Here is an 18,111-nt window from a genome sequence, read left to right on the forward strand (position 1 = left end):
CGGGCCATCTGCGCGCTGGCAGGCTGGTGAGTCTCCGCCCGCGGAGCTTCCGAGATCCCTGCGGCGCTCCCGGCGGCTGGGCCCGGCGGACGGGGAGCAGCAGCGGCTGGCCTCCCAGGTAGCCGGTGGGGCGCGGGCCCGAGCTCGCGGAGGCCGCTTCCGCCCCGGCCCTTCTGTGCTCCCCCTTCCCCGCGGGCCGGGCCGGCGTGCCCCGTTACTCCTGCTCTCTCCCTCTTTCCCTCCCTCCCTGTCTCCTTCCCTCCGGCTGCGGGTTCCGGGCCGCCGGGCCGGCACCGTTAGCACCTCAGCTAGCGTTTCTCTCTCCCAGGAGGTAAAGGGTGGGGAGAGGCTAGGGAAAGTTTCCCCTGCGCCTTTTTCGAGGTGCAGGGACGCGGCTTTGCTCCTAGCTGGAGTCTGTCGCTGCTCTCGGTGTTGTTTTGCTGAGAGACGCCCCCCTTCCCCCCGCCCTCACTTGGCCCGTCCCAAGATCCTAGCATCTCCTCCTTCGCCTCCGGAGGGGAGGATAATGGTGCTACAAACCGTATTCTTCACTGCTTCCCTTTCCCCCACGACACGGACTCCGCAAAGGACTATTCGCTTTGTAGGGACCTTTATCCAGGAGTGCGGTGAACTGAGTGAAATGACAGTTCTCCAGTCCTGCCTCGGATAAACTACCTGCTCTATGTAATTTAAGAGAACAGTCGAGGCACGCTCTGTTCTGCTTTCGTAAGTGGCTTTTTGTTTGTATTTACTTGCATGTGAGACACTGAAGTCATTTGCAGAACTCTCTGCAGCTGGGGTTNTCATTATTATTATACTATTCTCTGTGTGTTACATTAAATAATAAGTCACGCATGGGAAGCAAGGTTTGGGCCCTCACGGAGTCTAGAGTCCAGGCAGGGCATTAGGACACATTTTAAAAAATATTCTGTGGTTTGAAAAAAGTCTAAAAATGTTTCATATTGTGTACACGTTGAGGAATGCACAGGAAGCACATGATGAATGTGTCTGCATTTATCCAGAATAGACACCCCAGAGGAGGTCAGTTAGTCAAATAATGATCTAAATTAATTATGTATTTGACCCGCAGTATGAACTTAAGTTTTAAAAATGTCCAAGCACATTAAGTCCACAATATAGATTTTTTTTAATTTTGCAAGGAAAGAATGAAAGAAAATAGAAAATGTGAAGCATAAGGAAGAATGTACATTACCTGTGATTATGCCATCTAAAAATAACAGTTAATATTTTGGGGTCTAAGTCCTTTTTACTATATAAATTTACTGGGTTGCTGTGTTTTGATAGTGAGATTTCAGATTGTTAGAGATACTGTAATACCCAAATTGAGCTTATTCCTGAATCTAGGAGAGCTCATAACAAAAATTTGAGTATTGAAGAACTTAGCGAAATCTACTTGATTCTTGAGTTTAGAAAGAGTTTGGGTAGCAAGAGTTCAAATAGCTGGGGATACCTCTATAACTTTTAAAAAAGTGTTAGTTACACTTAAAAAAAATGAGATCATATTCATGCATAGCTAATAAAATGTAAAATGTGAAATAACTTCAGAAGATGTGGAGTCCCATCCAGGGAAGACTAAGACCATTCCTGAAGGATGGTGTCTCTTTCCTCCAACCCCAGAAAAGAAGATTCCATGGCTTTTTTGAGAGTAGCATTCCACGGGGGCAAAATCTTTGCCAAGACAATTTTCAGTGCTTAAGGAAAAGTTTTAGTTTTGGAACTAGACAAAGCCTATCCTCTCTCTAGTGCTTCAGTCCATAACTCAAGTGGTATAGCTGAAACATCCAATAATTTGTTTATAGCTGTGGTAGAGGGTTCCCAAGATGACTGCTAGCATTTCCTCCCATCCCTGTACTTGACTGCCACTCTGCCCATCAAGAGATGGAGTCTGTTTCTGCTCCATTTGAATCTAGGCTGGTTTTGTGACTTGCTTTGACCAATAAAATGTGGCAGAAGTTATGTGCCAGTTCTGGGCATAGCTTTTAAGAGGTGTGGCAACTTTAGCTTTCACTCCTTTGGAAGTCAGTCAGCATGTAGAGAGGCTTGGGTTAAACTAGGTGGAGAGTGAGCCCACCTGGCGTGGCCTAGATATATGAGATAAGCCTGTTTCAGCCCTAGGTAACCTCCCCCAGTGCGACTTCGTGACTAACCCCAACTGAATTGAGAGAAATAAATTGCGATTGTTTTAAGCCGCTGAGGTTTGGGATGTTATGTTACTCAGCAAAAGATAACTGAAATAACCACTAGTGCCTTGTGCCATAAAACCTTTGGTGCAAATCTGGCTCACATGTAAGTCAGTCCCAAGATGTGGTTCCCTGAGCACAAAGCTGGTGTGCAGTAACATGCTTTAATGATAAATCTCCAAATTAAGTGTATTACATAGGTATGTACTTAATGAATAATTAAACCAGACTGGCTATATCTTGTACTCTACAAGGTAACTGATTAAGTAAAAAATCATTTTCTTTTATGTAATTGGTTATTTGTATATATGATTGTTATCAGTCTTAAGCTAACACTTTGTGATGTGGTTATCTGACATGTTTTAAAGGAATTACCCATTAGTGAGATGACAGATGTGTAGTGTTTCTTGCAGTTTGTCGTTTGATTTGGAACCTGATGATTGTAGCTTACGTCATTACAGTACGCATGTAAGATCTGCTGCAGTGAACACATGTGCTTTGTTCTCAAGAGTCAAGGAGAGTGAATCTCATGCAAACTGTCATTTCTAATGAGTATGGTACAGGGTTTTAAACACACAAATGATGGATTTTTCAGGAGCTCTTCTGTCATTATCTTTAAATGAGGAAATCCTCAGAGCAGCTTCCCATTCCAATTCTGGTTAGATCAGTTTTTTGTTGTTGTTTTAAAACTCTCCCCTGGAGAAGAAAATTTCACAGGTCAGGTGGGCAGGGTACCTTTGTAGACTTATGGTCTTGCAACTTCCACTGGGCTATCTCAGCATCTCTTTAGTTTTCCCTGCTCTTTCTCAGCCCTCCCTGCTGGCTGCTTCAGACTTCTCCACCTTTTTGTTGTTCCACTCCACTTTCTATTGCTACCTCCCCACTTACTCTTAACAGGAAGCTTTCTCGTTCTTCACAGGGAAACATAGGTGACCTCAGAAGAGAATGTGCCCACATGCAAATCAAACCACTGTGAGATACGACTTTTTACACCCACTAGGATGGCTATAATACAAAAGACAGATAATAGTAAATGTTGGTGAGGATATGGAGAAATTGGAACCCTCATAAATTGCTGGTAGAAATAAAAAATGCAGACTTGCTTAGCAGACTGTTGAGAGAGAGAGAGAGAGGGAGAGAGAGAGAGAGAAATTGCCTCCCCAACCATTAAACTCCCTTTCATCCATATCCACCCTTGTTCTCTTGTGTTTTAATGGACGATCCCCCCCTCCCCGCCCCCCTTCCCCCGCTTATCTACACCTCTAGTTCAGATCCCATTGCTTGTTACTTTCTCAAAAACCTCATTTAGTTATATTCTCTCCTCTTTTTCTCTATGGGCTCCTTCCCATTAACATTTAGACATTTTCACATCTCTAACATGTTTAAGATAGAAAGATCACCCAAAATATACCCTTCAGCTCCTGCCCATTTTACAATTACTACCCTATTTTACTTTTCCCCCTCACAGTCAAACTTTTTGAACAAGTTGCTTATAGTCACTGTTTCCTCTTCTGCACCTTTCACACTCCCTCAACCTTCTGCCCTCTGGCCTTATCCACTCACATCCTCACTGAAACTCAGCTTGTTAAGGTCTCCCATAATTCTTAGTAAATCCAGTGGACATTTCTCAGTCCTTACCTTGTTTGGTCTCTCGGGAGCATTTGACCCTGACGTTACCTCCTTTGTGTGATGCTCAGGTCCCTAGGCTTCCATGACACTGTTCTTCTGGTTTTCTTCCTACTCTGCCTGTTCCTTCACAGTCGCTACTGTGGGGTCTTCCTGTCCCTTTGCTGTTGGAATTGCTTAGAGTTCTGTCCAAGATCCTCTTCCCTTTTTACTCCTAATACTTTTCCCTGGGTGGGTGATCTCATGCCCAGTTTCCAAATCTCCAATCCAGATCCCTTTCTTGATCTTCAGATTTATCGAACTATCTGTTGGACTTATTTACTTTGATATCCCACAGATAGCTTACTTAAAATGTGCAGAATATAGTTCCTCATCCCCGCCCCCCAAACTTACTGTGTTCTCTCGTAGTGAGTAGCATTACAGATCACTCAGTTACTTAAGCTGAGCACCTGTGTGTAATCCTTGGCTTTGCCTTTCCCATATCTAGCTCTTCTCCTCCCATTCCGTCAGTTACAGCATCCTCTTGGGCTTGTCTTTTGTCCACTTTTCTCCATTTCTCCGGCACAGACTCCCATTCTTTCTTTTTCGGCTTATCACAGACAGCCACCTCAAGCTGCCTCTAAGAACTCCTTCATCCCCATCTAGTCTCTACATTCAGCCAAAATAATCTTTAACGGACATACATTTTGATCATGACACTTCCCTGCTTAAGATCCTTCAGTGATTCCATGTTGCTCTTAGGATAAAGTCTAAGCTTTTTGGCTGCAGCCATGCTAAATTTCTTTCAGTTCCTCCACCAGACATATATGTTCACTATTCTAGGTGCCCGCCTTCTTTTCAGATAGTGACACTTGCCAATTGTCGTGCTTCCATAGCATCCAGACCTCACCATTAGAGCACTTGCCACACTGTGGTGAGTATCTGTTTATGTGTCTAGACCTCCTGACCCCATGTAAGCTCTGCTGGGGGTTCTGGTGGTAGTGGTGTTGGCTCTGTGTCCTGTTTATGTAGAGGACATCGAGTAAACATTTGAATGAATACAGTATGGTTCTGCCTGTCTGTTGCTGGAATTTTAGTTTGGCTTTAGGCCATCACAGGGTATAGCTGGTACTTTTCATACAGTAGAGACTAGTAGATAAAAATCACTTAGAGATATCCATGTAGAAAAGATTCATGATATCATAAATAGACTTGAAGTTGGGCCGCTCCATTCCAGCCTTGGACTTATTAGAAAAATAAAATGAAGTATTATTGTATTCAATCCATTTCTTCAGCCTGTTGACCCATCTATTTTTATTGTGGTCTTTTTTGTGAAGCCTGTATGTTTGGTGCAACAAAGACTAAAACTGGAAGAAAATTATTTCGAAGCATTTTTGTTTTTGTTTTTTCTGGTTTCCTTTTGAAAATAAAAGTATCTCATAAAAGCAATCCTTTTAAAAGATCATAGCTTCATAACCCTGGATATGCTATTCATTTATTTATTTTTTTGCGGCTACCACTACTGCCACTTGAGTTGTTTGCTTTTCTAACCTGAGCTCATGGCTTCAGTAGAATTATTTCTTCACTTACAGTGAGCTGCCAGATTCCCTATGTCCTAGAATTTCTTAAAGCTTCTTGGATGAAGCAAAGAATTGCTTCCAGAGGCCATTATTACAAAATGTGTTTCAAGTCATGTAACTTACTGGCAGTTGGGAAGTGACAGTTGTCCTCTTAAATGAGTGATGAATTTGAACAAAACTAATGAGGTAAAGGGGCAGTCACTGTGAGTGTTAGAAAATTCTAAGACAGCAGTCACGCTGTTTTTTAAAATGGAAGTAGGATTACCATGTCACCTATACAGCTACATCTTTATGAAGGATGGCATAAACTCTTTTGGAGAATGTAACATTCTCAGAGCTCCTTCGTCTTTGTAGAATTTGTCAAGTATTCAGGACATTTTTTTCTTTCCCTTTCATTCTTGTAGTATGGTTGGCTTGCAGGAAAGAGAAATGGATGACAGTTGTTCTAGCAGCTGGGGCAGTAACAACAGAATCAGTATTCCTCAGCAAATCTTTGAAACTTTGCTTCTTTGCATTACTTATGCCATAGAATGGGTGAAATAGTTTTAGAGTGGATATTTATTTAAAGAGTTTTGAGGCTGATCCTATCTTAGAGGCTTGTCTGGACCTGGGAAATACATTTGGTGTCTAAATCAGTCGTATAGCATCTGCTTAGGTCAAAAAGCTCATCGTATGGAAGAAATTAGTAAGAGTAACTAACATTTGGCTCTTCTGTAACCTGATAGCGTTTTTGAATTGCTTTTGCTGTAGCATAGATGTATGACATAACAAGTTGTAAAGCTGTACCCAAAAGTTGTACCTAAAATCCCGGAACTCTTCTGTTTGAAAGTTTTCCTATAGTTGAAATATAGTGTATTCAAAAATAGAGAAAAAATGGGCACACCCTTAAATCTTGTGTGCTCATATGGGAACTTCCATTGGTGAAAAAAGGAAGAAGGCTATAAAAAACCACGTTTTCCTGCAGGAAACTGAAGAAATGCTTACATTTTATCATCTGCTAGAGCACTGAGAATTTGATTTCTTGGATTTCATATAACAGCTTGCTAGGATATATAATTTTTATATAGCTGTAACTGTTGTGCACATAATTTTTTTTCCATTTACACATTAACATGTATCACATGGACTGTGTATTTGCATGTTGTATCCCATCATTTGTTTAGTTATGCCACTTGCGTTTGCATTCTAGCTTTCTACTTACTAGGATCTGACTTTCGGGTGGACCTTAAGCTCCTCAGAGGTGGGGACCATGATTGTGGTGTTCTTTGTGATTTCCTCCAGCATTCTTGGTATGTGGAGTCATTGTCAGAAAAAGAATTAATGTGCTATTATTTTGTTCACATTATCATATATTAGTCCTTTTTTTTAAGGCATCTAAGATTTTATCAATAGCTCATTAATTATAAGTAAATTCCTATTGTGAGGCAGCTTAGCAACTTAAACTGATAACTGAAATCATCACCTATTCAGTTTATGAATTTAGAGAAACTTGTGTCAGGGCCTTATGCTGAATAACATATTGGTCATTTAAAATGGATTGTTCCAGCATTCAGAGTCCTTCCTGTTTCCTGTGAGAATATCAGCTTCCCTGATAAAGAATGATACAATCTCACTTCATGCCCCAAGAATGGCATCAGAAGAGTAAGAATTTTGGTGCCAACCAGTTCTACAGGGTTGCTCACTCTATTCTGACCTCTTTTTCTTAGCAAGCTTTTAGGTCAGCCCAAGACAGGTCCGGAGGTGTCAAGTCCCATCTGGGGCATCAGTCTCCTTTGTGCCAAATACATTCTGGTTAGAATGGATGAGGGGGGTTGAGGGCTGTGAGGAAGCCACGTGCTTATAAGTCAACCCTGAATTTCTAATATTGTTTAATATTGAGACTATTATTTCATCAAAAACAAAGTTTTCCTGTACTTTTTTCGCCATTTCCTGTTGTTTTTTAAATTCTGTAAACAAATTCAAATGTATTTTTGCTAGATCAGTAAAACAAAACCTTCTCCCACCCTCCATTAAATACTTGGTTCCTAGGGGAAAGGAAAAGAAACGTGCTCTTAGAGGACTCAAAAAATTGCTTGCTACATTACTCCTTCAATCTTCCAGTTCTAAATGTAGATTTCTAAAATTGAAAGGCCTGTGTTTGTCCTTTTGAATGAATATGCTTTCGGTGTGTGAAATAAAGTAATCTTTCTTTCCCCATGCCACACGCTCTCTGAGGGACAGTGCCAGTCCCCAGGAAAAGCCATCCAGGAAATGGGATATTGCTTTGTCGTACTGATGGACACAGAAAAAAGTCTGTGGGAATATAGGATATATTTTCACGTGCTAAAGAAAATATGGAGATCCAAGTGGGCTGGCATGTTATCGTTTGAGGATGTTAAACTGTTTTCTAACCTCTGCTTGCATTTCTTTTTTCTGTTCTTCTACTCTTTATCTCCACATAGCCACACACTCACAAAAATTTTTATTGATTCATCTATTAATGAATGCACCATGAGTGATAATTCAGGTTGAACATATCAATGCTATTAATGAGAAAGCATTTCCTAAATAAAATAATGGGTAAAAACAGTTAGCAAAAAAAACTCTTATTAAAGTACTTCAGAAGTAAGTATTCAATATAACTGACAGGCTAATTACCACTCATTTTCATGATTGTCAGTCAAGCTCTAGAAGGACCGGTCATCGTAGCAATTAGCTTGTCAAGTTTGAATTGCTATATGTGCTGAAAGTTCTAAGAAGGCTTTATTTCTTTTAGAAATGTTCCATTCAGAATTTCCCTAATGTGAACTTGCCTTCCCAAGACAGAATTAATGAATTGTGAAAGTACTTTTAAAAAACATTTGTTAGGACTGAAAAACTCTTCTATATTTAATTTTTAAAAATACGTCTTTGATTTTATTAATGCAGGTTTGATAATAAACCCATGGGATCATAATTTGACTTGTAAAAATTATGGTGAAATATACATAACATAAAAAGAACCATTTTAACCATTTCTAAGTACATCGTTTAGTGACATTAAGTACATTCACATTCTTGTGCAGCTGCCACTACTACCCATCTCCAGAACCTTTTCATCAACCCCAACTGAAACTATCCATTACATACTAACTCCCCATACTCACCTCCCCCAGCCCCTGGCAGCCACCATTCTACTTTCTGTCTCTGAGTTTGATTAGTCTAGGTACCTCATATAAGTGGAACCATACACAATATTTGTCCTTTTGTGCCTGGCTTAGTTCCCTTAGCATTATGTCATCAGGTTTATCCTTGTTGTAGTATGGGTCAGAATATCACTTTTAAGGCCAAATAATATTCCACTGTATGTAGATAACCACATTTTGTTTATCCATGCACCTGTCAATAGATTATTTGGGTTTTCCACCTTTTGGCTATTGTGAATAACGATGCTGTGAACACTGATGTATAACTGTATGTTTGAGTACCTGCTTTTAATTCTTTTGGGTGTATATACCAGAGGAGGAATTGCTGGGTCACATGCTAGTTTTATGTTTAATTTTTTTAGGAACTGTGCTATGTTTTCCACATTGGCTGTATCATTTTACATTCCCACTTTCTACATTTAATTTTATGTTAATAATTCATTTTACAAATTTTCCTGAAACACTGCCACATTAGGTTGTGAATTTAAGCCAAGAATACCTCTTAAAGCTTCTAACAGTTAGGGGGTAAACATCATTCAAATAACTAAAGTTTTATTTTCATTTAAAATATTTATGTACTTTTTGGTCACAAAGTATTGTAAAAATTTGGAATTTATTTAAGCAATACAAAGAAAGAACTTGTCACCTGTGGGAGAACCTTGTCTGAATTCTGAGGATACCCCGTTCCTGTCATTAGCTGCCCAGGTTAAGCATAGACTGATGAAGACATATTGTGTTCCTTTGCAGTCTGTATAGCCCAGGGAGGTACCCTTGTGCTCACAGTACTGTGAGCTCCCTGAGGACAAAGGTCACATTTAGTCTCCAGGGCTTTCTTTCCAGTGCTTTTGGAAGAATAAAGGAATGAGTGACATTCTCAAGGCTTAACCAGGCAAATTTAGACAGAGGCATAGTGGGGAATGCTTTTTGGGAAGTGCTTTTTATGTTTGAAGCACTTTAAAAAACAAGTGCTGGTGTACATTTCTGAGATAAGATAAAGTGAAAAGGAAGTAATATTGGAGAAGTTTAGCCATTGAAGGCCAGGACTGATTTTCTCTGTAAGAAGAATTAGGGTGGGGGTTGAATTCTGACTGTGCCACTTATTGCTCTGTGACCTTGGAAAGTCATTTCAACTTTGAGCCTCATTTCTCATCTGCTGCTAAGAATGGATTATGGTCTCTTCCTTATAAGAGTATTGTGAAGATTAAATGAAATAGTGTATGTGAAGCTACCTAAACACAGTGTCTACAGCATAGCAGGTTCTCGATTATTGTTAGTTTCTTCCTTCCTGTTCTTTTTTTGCTTGCGTTGCTAGGGGTAATTTGTTGTGCAGCTAACATTATTGCCATTGTTTTCATGCTTTTAAAAGTCCCCCATAGCTTCTTCATCTTAAACATAAAATTACAAAGTTTTACAGAACATATTTTTGAGAAACCCAGGCTCAGAAAGGTAAATGATATGTCACACTGATTGATTAAAAGTAAACCTTGGACTAAAACACAGGGCTCAGGACTTTGGGCCTTGTTGTCAGTGATGCTTTCTGCTTTTATGATGAGTGTGGACATGGAAGATATATAACCTGGTTTTATTGACTCTTAAATTACAGGTTGTTGGAGAAATATCTTGTAAAATAAAGCTTCAATTAATTTAGCATGGGTAAAGTCAGTTCATATAATAATAAGCCATCCTTATGGATGTTTCAGTAGATTACCAGACCCTGGGGGCAAAGTTGCCTATAACTGATTCATAATTTCAGAATAATTACACTGCTGTCAGGAAAGTGTATGATTTTGAATGGTAATATCCTTTTGTGTTGCAATTTTAAAGATGGTGAATCTTATTTTTGACTAATTAATTAATTTACCCCTTTCCCTCTATTTATTTAAAATTTAATTCTATATTACATAAAATATTAAGTTTTAAAGACAGACTTTGATACGGTTTATATTCTAGGAAAATATTCTTCTGGATTTTCTTAGAATTTATCTACTTTATAGACATTTACACTTTCACTTCTTGTGACTCCTTGTCTGTTTTGTAAGAGGTACAAGGCAGGCCATTTGTTGGTCATCTTTTTTGTTACTTTTAAAAGCATTTAAGACAATCTTATCATACAGTGAACACATAAATGAAGAACAAAGGAAAGATCAACAGTCCAGTAGGAAAAAATAGGGACTTTATGTAAAAGGATGACACATGAGCTCTTAAACATGAAGGATGCACATGCTGGTTCTGGTTCTGATTCTGCCAAGTATTAGTTTGAGCAAATTATATTTTTTTATTATTTATTTGTATTTTTCAATTACAGTTGACATTCAATATTAGATTAGTTGCAGGTGTACGGCAACAAATAGTAGTTAGACATTTATATAACTTACAAAGTGATCCCCCGATAAGCTTCGTACCCACCTAGCACCATACATAGTTATTACCGTATCATTGTATTCTCTATGCTGTCCTCAATATCTCCGTGACTGTTTTATAACTGCCAATTTGTATTTTTTAATCCCTTCACCTATTTCACCCAGCCCCTGAACCACCCTTCCATTTGACAACCATCAGTTTGTTCTCTGTATCTATGAGTAAATTTCTGTTCTGTTTGTTCATTTATATTGTTTTTTAGATTCTATATATAAGTGAGATCATATGGTATTTGTCTTTCACTGTCTGATTTATTTCACTTAAAATAATACCTTCTAGGTCAGCGGTTCTCAACCTTCCTAAAGCCACGACCCCTTAATACAGTTCCTCATGTTGTGGTGACCCCCAACCATAAAATTATTTTCGTTGCTACTCTATAACTGTAATTTTGCTACTGTTATGAATCGTAATGTAAATATCTTTTTGTTTTCCGATGGTCTTAGGCGATCCCGTTCGACCCCCAAAGGGGTCGCGACCCACAGGTTGAGAACTACTGCTCTAGGTCTATCCGTGTTGTCACAAATGGTAAGATTTAGTAATATTTTTTATGGCCAAGTAATATTCCATTATGTATATATACCACATCTTCTTTATCCAGTTGTCTATCGAAGGGCACTTGGGTTGCTTCCATTTTTTGGCTATTGTAAATAATGCTGCAATGAACATAGGGATGCATATGTCTTTTTTAATTCGTGTTTTGGATTTCTTTGGATAAATACCCAGAAGTGGAATTGCTGTATTATAAGATAGTTCTATTTTTAAATTCTTGAGGAATCACCAAACTCTTTTTCCATAGTAGCAGCACCAATTTGCAATCCCACCAACAGTATACAAGGGTTCTGTTTTCTCCACACCCTCACCAACACTTGCTATTTGTTAATTTATTGATTATGGCCATTCTGACAGGTGTGAGGTGTTGTCATTGTGGTTTTAATTTGCATTTCTCTGATTAGTGACGTGGAGCATCTTTTCATATGTCTGTTGATCATCTGTATGTGCTCTTTGAGAAATGTCTATTCAGGTCCTCTGCCCATTTGTTAATTGGATTGTTTATTTTTTTATGTTAAATTGTATGGGTTCTTTATAAATATTGGATATTAACTCCTTATTGGATGTATCATTGGCAAACATTTTCTCCCATTCAGTAAATTGTCCTTTTGTTTTGTTGATGGTTTACTTTGCTGTGGAAAAACTTTTTAGTTTGATGTAGTCACATTTGTTTATTTTTAATATTTCCCTTGCCCAAGAAGATATATAAGAAAAAATATTACTAAGAGCAATGTCAAAGAGTTTACTGCCTATATTTACTTCTAGGAGTTTTAGGTTTTGGATCTTACATATAAATCTTTAATCCATTTTGAGTTTATTCTTGTATATGGTGTAAGAAAGTGGTCTAATTAAATTTTTTGTATGTATCTGTCCAGTATTCCCAACACCATTGATTGAAGAGACTGTCTTTACCCCATTGTATATTCTTGCCTCCTTTGTCATAGATTAATTGACCATATAGGTGTAGGTTTATTTCTGGGCTTTCCATTCTGTTCCATTGATCTATGTGTCTTTTTATGCCAATACAATGCTGTTTTGATTACTATGTCCTTGTAATATAGCTTAATATCAGATAGCATGATACCTCCAACTTAGTTCTTCTTTCTCAATATAGCTTTGGCTCTTCAGGGCTTTTTATGCTTCATATAAATTTTAGGATTATTTGTTCTAGTTCTGTGAAAAATGCCATTGGTATTTTGATAGGGATTGTATTGAATCTATAGATTGCTTTGGGTAGTACGGACATTTTAACGATATTAACCCTTTCTATCCATGAATATAGTATATGTTTCCATTTATTTGTATCTTCTTCAATTTCTTTAATAATTTTCCAAGTACAGGTCTTTTACCTCCTTGGTTAAATTTATTCCTAGGTAGGTTTATTATTGTTTTGATACAGTTGCATATGGGATTGTTTTCTTAATCTCTTTCTGATAGTTCATTATTGGTATATAAAAATACAACCAATTTCTTAATATTAATTTTTAGCCTACTTGATGGAATTCATTTATCAATTCTAATAGTTTGGTGGAATGTTTAGGGTTCTGCATATATAAATCATATCATCTGCAAATAATAACAGTATCCTTCCATTTCAATTTATATGGCTTTTCTTTCTTGTCTGATTGCCATGGCTAGGACTTCTAATAATATGTTGAATAAAAGTGGTGAAAGTGAACACTCTTGTTTTGTTCCTGGTGTTAAGGAAAATGCTTTTAGTTTTTTTATTATTGAGTATGATGTTGTTATAGCTGTGGGTTTGTAATATGTGGTCTCTGTTGTGTTCCCTCTATTCCTATGTTGAAAGTTATTATTATAAATGGATGCTGAATTTTGTCAAATGCTTTTTATGCATCTATTGATATGACCATATGATTTTTAAAAAGATTTTTTATTAAAATATAGCTAACATACAATATTATGTTAGTTTCAGGTATACACCATAGTTATGCAACATTTATATACAAAGACGTGATCACCATGATTAAGTCCAACAACCATTTGACACTGTACCATCCTATCACAATATTATTGACTATATTCCTTATGCTGTACATTACATCCCCATGATTTATTTGTTTTATACCTGGAATTTGAAACTCTTATTCCCCTTCACCTTTTCCCCCCTTTTTACAATTTTCAATTACAGTTGACATGCAATATTATTGTATATTTATTTCAGGTGTACAGCATAGTGGTTAGGCATTTATGTAATTTAAGAAGTGATCCCCCTGACTATAGTCTAGTATTCACCTGGCAGTATACATAGTTATTACCATATTATTTACTATATTCCCTGTGCTTTACTTTACATCCCAGTGACTGTTTTGTAATTACCAATTTGTACTTCTTAACCCCTTCACCTTTTTCACACTGCTCCCCAAACCTCCTCCCATCTATCACCCCAATAAATCTAGTGCCCATCTGACACCATACAATATTACAATATTATTGATTATATTCCTTATGCTATAACCTACATCCTACTGTGTAACAACCAATTTGTACTTCTTAATCCCATCCCCCTTTCATCCACCCCCTTACCCACCTCCCGTCTGGCAGCTATCAAAATGTTTTCTGTATCTATGAGTTAGTTTCTGTTTTGTTTGTTTGTTTAGGTCATATGATTTTTATCCTTCATTTTGTTTATGTGGTATATCACATTAATTGATTTGTGAATATTGAAACAACCTTGCATACCAGAAATAAATTGATCATGGTGTATGATCTTTTTTTTTTTTAAGATTTTATTGGGGAATTGGGGGAGGGGAACAGCATTGAGGAATCAGGGAAGGGGAACAGACAAGTTGCTGTCCTTTTGTTTTTCAGTCTAGTTGTGGAAGACGTTACTTCACTGGCCCATGTTGGTATTGTGATCATTTCACTCTTCCTGGCTGAGGAAGTCGGTCGCCGGTCATTGGATGGCCACTCATGGTGGCTCACAGCACCTCACACCGGCTGCCAGCCACTCATGGTAGCTCATAGCAGCCCACTGCAGCAGGGGCTGCAGCCTATGCCATCGCTGGCAACTCATGGCAGGCATCCCAGCTCCAGGTTGAGCTGTTGTTCACCATCTTAGCTGTAGAGGGCGCAATGTCATTGGCCCTCATGTGGGATCCAAACCAGGGCCCTGCTGCTCAGAGTTGGCATCCTAAGTCAACTCTTAACCAATGTTTCACTTGGCCGGTCCTGTATGATCTTTTTAATGTATTGCTAAATTCAGTTTGCTAATATTTGTTGAATATTTTTGCATTTATTTTCATTAGGGATATTGGCCTACAATTTTCTTTTTTTTTGTGGAATCCTTTTCTGGTTTTGGAATCAGGGTAGTGCTGGACTCATGAAATGAGCTTGGGAGCCTTTTCTCCTCTTGAGTTTTTTGTAGGATAGTTTGTGAAGGATAGGTGTTAATTCTTCTTTGAATGTTTGGTAAACTTTAGCAAAATTTACCTGTGAAGCCATCCAGTCCAGGGCTTTTGTTTGTTGGGAGTTCTTTGATTACTGATTCGGTTTCATTTGTAGTTATTGGTCTGTTCAGATTTTCTGTTTTCTTCTTGACTCAGTCTTGGAAAATTGTATGTTTCCAGGAATGTATCCTTTTAGTTCAGATTGTTCAGTTTGTTGGCATATAATGGTTATTAGTGTTTTCTTATTATCCTTTGTATTTCTGTGTTTGTCAGTTGTCATGTCTACTCTTTCTTTTATGATTTTATTTACTTGTATCTTCTTTTTTTCTTGATGAGTGTTGTTAAAGATTTATCAATTTTGTTTATTTTTTCAAAGAACCAATTCTTGGTTTCATTGATCTTTTGTACTTTTTCTTAGACTATTTTATTTATTTCTGCTCTCATCTTTATTATTTTCTTCCTTCTACTCCATTTGGGCTTTGTTTTTCAGTTTCTAGTCCTTTAGGTGAAAGGTTAGATTATTTATTTGAGGTTTTTCTTGTTTTTTGAAGTAGAACTGTATGAATTTCCCTGTTAAAACTGCTTTGGTTGTGTCTTTTAGATTTGGGGTTATTGTGTTTTCATTTTCACTTGTCTCAAGGTATCTTTTGATTTCTTCTTTGATCTCATTGTTACCCATTCATTGTTTAATAGCATGTATTTAGCTTCCATGTCTTAGTGTGTTTTTCAGTTTCCTTCTTGTAATTGATTTCCAGTTTCATACCATTGTGATTGGAGATTAGATATGATTTCAGTCTTATATTTATTGAGACTTGTTTTATGGCCTAATATGTGGTCTATCCTGGAATATGTTCTATGTGCACTTCAGAAAAATGTATTCTGCTGTTTTGGGGTGAAGTGTCCTAAAAATATCAATTAAGTCCATCTGCTCTAATGTATTATTTGAGGCCACTGTTTCCTTGTTGATTTTCTGTCTGGATGATGTATCCATTGATGTCAATGGGGATGTTAAAATCCTTTAAATGACTGTATTGTATTGATCTCTCCCTTTATGTTAGTCAATATTTGCTTTATATAGTTTGGTGCTCCTACATTGGATAGTGTAAATGTTTACAAGGGTTATATCCTCTTGTTGCATTGATCCCTTTATCGTTATGAAATGTACTTCTTTGTCTCTTGTTATAACATTTGTTTTAAAGTCTATTTTGTCTGGTGTAAGTATTGCTACTCCAGCTTTTTTTGTTCATTTCCATTTGTATGAAATATCTTTTTCCATCCCTTTACTTTCAGCCTGTGTATGTCTTTTTATCTGCAGTGGGTCTCTTTTAGATAGCGTATATGTGGATCTTGTTTTGTTCTTCATTCACCTACCCTAGGGGTCAACAAACTGCGGCTCATGAGCCACATGCAGCTCGTGAGCCACATGCGACTCTTTGGGTACGTTCCGTTTCAAAAGTTTGCCGACCCTTGGAAGAGCCAATCCTGTCCCTCACAAGAATTTAAAAATTATTCGAGAACCATAAATATATTTTTAAAAATAAGGAAAATTTAAAGTAATATTATAAATGAAACTATGATAGTTTTATTTTTATTTTCAATTTTACTTCAGAGCCACATGTATGTACCCAAAGAGCCGCATGTGGCTTGCGAGCCGTAGTTTACCGACCACGGGCAGCTCTTCCGTCTCAAAAGTTTGCCGACCCCTGACCTACCCTATGTCTTTTGATTGGAGCATTTCATCTATTTACATTTACAGTGATTGTTGATAGGTGTGTAGTTATTCCCATTTTATTATTCAGATTTATGATCTTTTTTCCCATCTCTTCTTAAAGAAGAAGTCCCTTTAACATTTCTTGTAATACTGGTTTGGTAGTGATGAACTCCTTCAGCTTTTCCTTGTTGGGGAAGCTTTTTATAATTCCATGCCAGCCCCTTCCAGCCTGGAATATTTCTGTTGAGAAATCAGCTGACAGTCTTATGGGAGCTCCGTTGTGGTTAACTGCTTTTCTTTTGCTGCTTTTAACAATCTCTGTTTGTCTTCAAACTTTGGCATTTTAATTTTGATGTGTTTTCATATGAGCATCTTTAGGTTCATCTTGTTTTGGACTCTGCACTCCCTGGACTTGTATGTCTGTTTCCTTCCCTGCTTTAAGTCATTATTTCTTCAAATAGGTTTTCAGTCCCTTGCTCTGTCTCTTCTCCTTCTGGTACCCATATGATGTCAATGTTGTTACACTTGCTGTTGTTACAAAGGTCACTTAAACAATCCTCTTTTTTTTTTTTAATGCTCTGATTAGATGTTTTCCACTACCTTGTCTTTCAGATTGCTAACTCAGTCCTGTGCTTCATCTAATCTGCTCTTGATTTCTTCCATTGTATTCTTCATTTCTGACTGGTTCTTTTTAATGGTTTCTGTGTCCATTTTTATGTTTACTATCTCCTTGAAGTTCTCACTGAGTTCATCTATTCTTCCACTAAGTTCATTGAGCATTCTTACAGCAAGTTTTTTGAACTCTGTATCTGTAGATTGCTTGCCTCCCTTTTGTTTAGTTCTTTTTCTAGAGTTTTGTTCTGTTCTGTCATTTGGGACATGTTTGTCTCCTCATTTTGAGTGCCTCGCTGTATTTGTTTCTATGTATTAGGTAGATCTGCTATGTCTCCCAGTCTCAGCAAGGTGGCCTTATGTAGTAGGTCCTGTGGGGCCCAATGGCACAGTCTCCCTGGTCACTTGAACTGGGTGCTCCAGGGGTGCCCTTTGTGTGAGTTGTGTGTGCCCTCCCATTGTAGTAGAGCCTTGATTGCTGTTGGCATATCTGTGGGTAGTGTTGACCCTCATGCTGACTGGCTGTGAGGACTTGCCACAACCACAGTGGACAAGCTGCTGTTCAGGGGCTGACCCCACAGAGCGTAATTTGCCCCAGTTGGGCTCAGGTGTCTGCTGAAACAACCCTTTGTGTGTGCCTTTTATGGAGCTGATTGGGTAGTGTTCTGTTGTGTTCTGAAGCTAGCCACTGGGTGTATTGGTTCTGCAGCCTCTTGGGAGGGGCTCTGGTGCAGCCACTGCCTTGCCCTGCCCGGAGCCACCTGGTACGGGCTACAGAGTGATTCATGGTTGGTAGCTGCCTGTGCTACTCCTGGAGGCATGTGGGAAAGGCCACGCAGTGAACTGAGGCTGGCTGCCAGCAGT

The 18,111-nt window shown here is 38.2% G+C and overlaps 1 protein-coding gene across 6 annotated transcripts in view; it reads left to right on the top strand.

Moving 5' to 3' along the window:
* Positions 1-18,111, top strand: part of RCBTB1 (RCC1 and BTB domain containing protein 1) — a 67,330-nt gene continuing 49,219 nt past the window's right edge. For 5 of the 6 annotated variants that reach the window (XR_002124909.1, XR_002124908.1, XR_002124910.1 and 2 more), the window contains exon 1: positions 1-118. The gene's annotated coding sequence lies outside the window, so the exon portion shown is untranslated. Of the gene's footprint in view, positions 119-605; positions 727-18,111 lie in introns of all 6 variants that reach the window. The other variant, XM_019650844.1, reaches the window with a different exon arrangement.

This window comes from Hipposideros armiger, unplaced genomic scaffold (assembly GCF_001890085.2).
Source record: "Hipposideros armiger isolate ML-2016 unplaced genomic scaffold, ASM189008v1 scaffold_148, whole genome shotgun sequence".
NCBI classification, from domain to species: Eukaryota; Metazoa; Chordata; class Mammalia; order Chiroptera; family Hipposideridae; genus Hipposideros; species Hipposideros armiger.